This window comes from Lagenorhynchus albirostris, chromosome 9 (genome assembly GCF_949774975.1).
Source record: "Lagenorhynchus albirostris chromosome 9, mLagAlb1.1, whole genome shotgun sequence".
NCBI lineage: Eukaryota > Metazoa > Chordata > Mammalia > Artiodactyla > Delphinidae > Lagenorhynchus > Lagenorhynchus albirostris.
Window position 1 is genome coordinate 89,999,049 of NC_083103.1, and position 5,842 is coordinate 90,004,890.

The following is a 5,842-nucleotide window of genomic DNA, read 5'->3' on the forward strand; positions in this document are numbered from 1 at the left end:
GGCAATCAGACATCTCATGCAAAGCAGAGAGTTGGGGAGAAGCGGGTCCCAGTGAAACCCTCTCACCCTGCTTCAATCCTCCAAATGTAAAAGTCAAGTCCAACTGAGCTGATGCTCTTGTCAGAGCCCCTCCCTGCCTACTGGCACTGACCATAATAATCTGTATGGTCACTTCCCAGACTCTGAGCTATTACAGGCTGACTGGGTATGTGTAGAGGTGGCCATGGGATGGGAGAGGGTGGCCAGGGGTTGTTTACAGTCCCCCAGCATCCATGAGAAAAGGCATCTTGGATAGGGTCTCAATGGATCAATCATGGCGAGAACGGCCCTCTTCCCTCCAAGCTCTCTGGTACAGTCGATTGAAATAAGGTCCTCAATATTGCAATTACAGTCAGGGTGTTGGGTGCCTTGGATTCATTAGTCTTGACTTCAGCAGCATTGATTTCTTGTTAGTAATTAGCTTACCAGAGCCTCTGAAGGCATAATTGCTCTATTTACATAATTAAGACATAAATCTTGAGGCTGGATCATAGCCAGGACACTAAGGACACTGGACACTAAGGGCAGCTGGTGCTTGACTTCTTGTAGCCCCAATTCCACACTCTCAGCAGCTGTTGCCATTTGCTTTAGTGATGTCAATGGGCTGAGAAATTGTCCTTAGAAACACATTTTTGAAGGTTCATGCAAGGAGATAAACCTACTTAAACTAGGCTTACAGAGAGATTGTGATGGTTTTAAAATACACTTGCAACTTCTTTGACACTTGTTCCTTCAAAGGGTGGAGTCTAACTCCCCATACCTTCAATGTGGGCCAGAGTCAGTGATGCTTTTCTAAGGAATAGAGTACGGCAGAAGTAATGGTGTGTGATTTCCAAAGTTCTTTCAAAAGCCACTGCTGCTTCTTTCTTTCTCTTTCTCTCTCTCTCTCAGATAGCTTGTTCTGGGGAACTCCACTGCCATGTTGTGATGATACTCAAGCAGGGTGTGGAGAGCCCACATTGGGGAAGAAACTGAGGCCACCTGTTAAGGACTGACACCAACTTGTCAGCTACATGAGTGAGCCATCTTGAAAATATTGCTCCAGCCTCAGACAAGCCTTCAAATGTTGCAGTCCTGGCTGACATCTTGATGACCATCTCATGAGAGAGCCCAAGTGAGAACCACTCAACTAAGCCACTGAGAACTTCTGAGTCACAGAAACTGTGAGGATAATAATAAGTTGTCTATTATTGTTTTAAACCATCAAGTTTTGGAGTCATTTGTTACTCACCATAAATAACTAATACAGAGGGCATTTCTCTCTCCAATGCTGTTTCTTCAGGAAAGAAATGGCCTGATGTCAAGACCAAGACAACTAAAAATGTTCATACTTTGTGACCCAGCAACTCCCCTTATAAACATTTATCTTATAAAGATGTTTAAAATGTATCTTATAAAGATGTTTAAAATGTAAAGATGCACAAACTTGCAAAATACTTGTATAAATGTGTTCATTGCAGCATCCTTTGTAATAGTGAAAACTGAAAGCAATTAACATTTCCATCAATAAAGTTCAATTAAATTATGGAGTAAAGCTGAAAAATTCTATGTGAGCCTTAAAGAAATTGAATTAGTAGTAAAAAAATATATTTCTGAGTATAAAACTCCAAGTCCAGATGGTTTCACCAGTGAATCTCCCAGCAATTTATGGAAGAAATACTTGAATCTTTATACAATCATGAGAAATTAAAAAATAAGTAAACACATTCCAACTTAAGCATAACCTGGATACCAAACCTGACAGAAATATTAAAAGAACTGAAAATTATAAGCAAATTTCACTCTTGAACATAGATGCAATCATTTTCAAAAAAATTTTAGAAAGGAAATCCAACCATTTATAGAAGGATATAAAACATGAGTAAGTTGGATAAAATGCAAAGCTGATTCAACATTAGAAAAATCAGTCAAGGTAATTTACCTTATTAATAGGATAAGGAAAAAAATATATGATTATCCCAATTGATGTGGGAAAATCTTTTGATAAAATGCAACATTCATTTATAATTTTAAGGAAGAATCACTTAGCTGAATAGAAATAGAAAGAGTGCTTTCTTTTTCTTATTATTATTACTATTTAACTATTAGTATTACTATTACTATTTAACAGGTGCTTGCAGTTTATTGACATTTTTAGGAAAAAATAAGAATCAAACATTTATTACAATTTAAAACTGAGTTATATTATATATATATAATATATCCAGAGAAAACTATAATTCAAAAAGATACATGCATCCCAATGTTCACAGCAGCACTATTTACAATAGCCAAGACATGGTAGGAACCCAAATGTCCGTCAACAGATGAATGGATAAAGAAGATGTGGTATATTTATACAATGGAATACTACCCAGCTATAAAAAAGAATGAAATAATGCCATTTGCAGCAACATGGATGGACCTAGAGATTGTCCTTCTAAGTGAAGTAAATCAGACCGTGAAAGAAAAATATAATATCACTTATATGTGGAATCTAAAATATGATATAAATGAACTTATTTACAAAACAGAAACAGACTCACAGACATAGAAAACAAACTTAGGGTTACCAAAGAAGAAAGGGGGGGTGTACATTAGGAGTTTGAGATTAGCAGATACACAGTACTATATATTTATAAAATAGAAAAAAAATAATATATATATAGTACATATATATGTACTATATGTACTACACAGTACTATATATTTATAAAATAGAAAAAAACAAGGTCCTACTGTATAGCTCAGGGAACTCTATTCAATATCTTGTAATAAACTATAATGGAAAAGAATATATATATATATATATATGTACACACACACATATATACACACACATATCTATATATACCTGAATGACTTTGCCATACACCAGAAACTACCACAACATTGTAAATCAGCTATACTTCAATTTTAAAAAGTAAATTAAAAAAAGATTAAAATGAGTTCTTAAAAATCTCAACTTGACCAGATATAAAACAATTTTAAAACTTCTAAAGATATACTGAGAAAAAACAGGCTTTAAAAAAACCCACATTTGTCATTAACCAGAAAGAGACATCTTTAGATAAACATAAGAAAAGCCATAAGCTGCACAGATATTGCAGATGGTTCTAGCTATCCAGTCAACAGGCAAAGAGCAAGCACTTACGGTCTTCTCCCATTTTCGTTCATTCTTATTGCTGGAACTTCATACTCATTTCCCCTCCTCGGATGACTAAATCTGGTAATGGTAGAGATGGTAAGCCCCGTTTACTCAGCCATGGCCTGCTCAGCCTCAGGAGCAGTCAAACTCTCAGCAGCTTTTGGCTCTTTGCCACCTTGCGGTAGTGGGTTTTCTGGGCGTCTTCTGTGGAATAGATGTTGAGGTGTCTGCTGACCTGGGGTCTCCTCTTCTTGATTTCCTTTATCTTCTTCATTGCTATCCTCTGTAGGCTGTCTTCTGAGAGAAGAGCCCCTGCAGAATCACCGTCAATAACCTGACACGTGTTTTGTCTCACGGGTCTACCTTGTTCTCCTACACTCTAGTTCTCAGCACCCTCCTCCCTTCTCCCTGCACAGGGCTACTGTGTGGGGTGCCCATGGGGTCTCTGTAGGGTGCCTGCGGTAGGGACGGTGCTGCTGGGCCCGGCCTTCCAGAGCCCTCTTCAATCCCTTTCTTTCCACTCTCACTCTTCTGAAAATTCTGCTGGTAATCAAGTGGCGGACCCCTACCACACGCGTAGGGTCTATAAGCGCTGTTTACGCTCTGCTACTGCCTTGCTCTGGAACTCCACCAGGACCTGTAACATCTGCTGCTTCTGCATCCTTTTCCCCTTCAACAACATCAAACTCCAGCCTCTCCACATCTTACACTGCAACGGTAATTCCTGGGATTTCCTTTCTGGCATTCTGGTGTGCAAAAACATCTTCCTGTTGATGAAACCATATCTGTTTCTTATATTGAGCTTTTTTTACTTTTCCCAAAACCCTCATTGTGATGACTTTCTCGGTGCCTCCTAGATGAGGCTGCTGGGGCCACTGCTCCCTTCACCCACTGCTGCAGGTGCGGGGTTTGGTATGGGCATCACTGAGAGCCAGACTGTGCGGTGCTGGGTCTCGCCTGGCTGCTCATGGGTGTGGTGATGGTGACTGGGTCCAGCTGTAGCAGCTGTGGCTCCTCCGGAGTGTGATAGTAACTAAGATGGTGGTGGCAGTGGTGCAGCTCAGGACTCTCTGAACGGGACATCCTTCCTGATGTGGTAGAGAATATCTATAAAATGACAAAAAAGAAAATGATGCCTGATATAACAACTGCAGTCTGACATTGTAGTAGAGATCCTCCCCAGTGCATTAAGGTAAGAAAAATAAATGCAAGGTACAAAGATCATAAATGAAGAAATAAGACTGCCACAGTTCACTGGTGAAATTATTGTGTACCTAGAAAATCTGGAAAAATCTACAATTAAACTATTAGCATTAATAAGAAACTTTAGGGCTTCCCTGGTGACACATTGGTTGAGAATCTGCCTGCCAATGCAGGGGACACGGGTTTGAGCCCTGGTCTGGGAAGATCGCACATGCCACGGAGCAACTAGTTCCGTGAGCCACAACTACTGAGCCTGCACACCTGGAGCCTGTGCTCTGCAACATGAGAGGCCACGATAGTAAGAGGCCCGTGCACCGCGATGAAGAGTGGCCCCTGCTTGCCACAACTAGAGAAAGCCCTCTCACAGAAACGAAGACCCAACACAGCCAAAAATAAATAAATAAATAAATAAATAAATTACTAATAAATAAAAGAAACTTTAGTACATTAGCTGGGTACAAAGCTAATATTTTTTTAAACAATGATATTCTTGTGTATCAGCCACTAAGAGAAAATTTGTGAAAGATCCTTTTTATTACAGCATCAAAAAATATCAAGTACCTAGGAATCCTGCTATCTTCCATCAAGCCAGATGTTAAAGAGTTTTGCAAAAATGTAAAACAATGTCAGCAATCTCTGTGCATTGAATCTTTGAATAAACTTTGGGAGAATTAACATCTTTCCAATATTGAGCCTTCTAATGAATGTGGTATATTTCTCCATCTATTTGTCTTATTCAATGTCCTTCTATGAAGTTACAGAGTTTTCCTTGTAGAAGTTTTGCCCTTCTTAAATATTTCCTATATACTTGATATTTTTTCAATGCTACACAGAATATTAAAAAGATATTTACTCAAGAATCAAGGTTTAATACAATTAGTAATTTTTCCTACTTATACAGGGCATTCTTAAAGGGAACTGGCTTTTTTTTCAACTGTGGTACCTTGTGATGAATAATACAATGACTACTAGTACAGTATAGTGCCACTACCTTGATTCATGTTAAGTAGTTTTACCACCATTGCTTTTGTACTATTGGTGCAAATGTAAACTCAGTGAGAAAAAGCAAATCACATCTTATAAAAAGTTTTGACCTCATGAACCCCTGAAAAGGTCTTAGAGCACCCTAGGAGTAGCAGACTGCCCTGTTGTAGAAAAATGCCTGCTCATGCGCACCAGGAAACACCTATAGGAATATTTGCAGAGAATTGTTTACAGTGGCCCCAAATTGGAAATAACCCCAAAGTCTTTCAACTGTATAATGAATAAATTATACTCATCAATGGAATACTATATAGCATTGAAAATGAAATAGCTACAGCTACCTGAAACAGTATGCAATGATACCATGCCCAAGGCAGCTAAACTGGTGGCATCTGGAGGGCACATTAGAGACCTCAGAGATTGTGAGGAGAGAGAGTGGTCTTTATTATCCTTAGATCCAAGCAAGAGCCAAGGTTCCAGAGGAATAGA

The 5,842-nt window shown here is 38.9% G+C and overlaps 1 pseudogene; it reads right to left on the reverse strand.

Moving 5' to 3' along the window:
- Nucleotides 1-3,273: 3,273 nt before the first annotated feature.
- LOC132526544 (Y-box-binding protein 1-like) lies at nt 3,274-4,249 on the reverse strand (annotated as a pseudogene).
- Between the last annotated feature and the right edge of the window lie 1,593 nt (nt 4,250-5,842).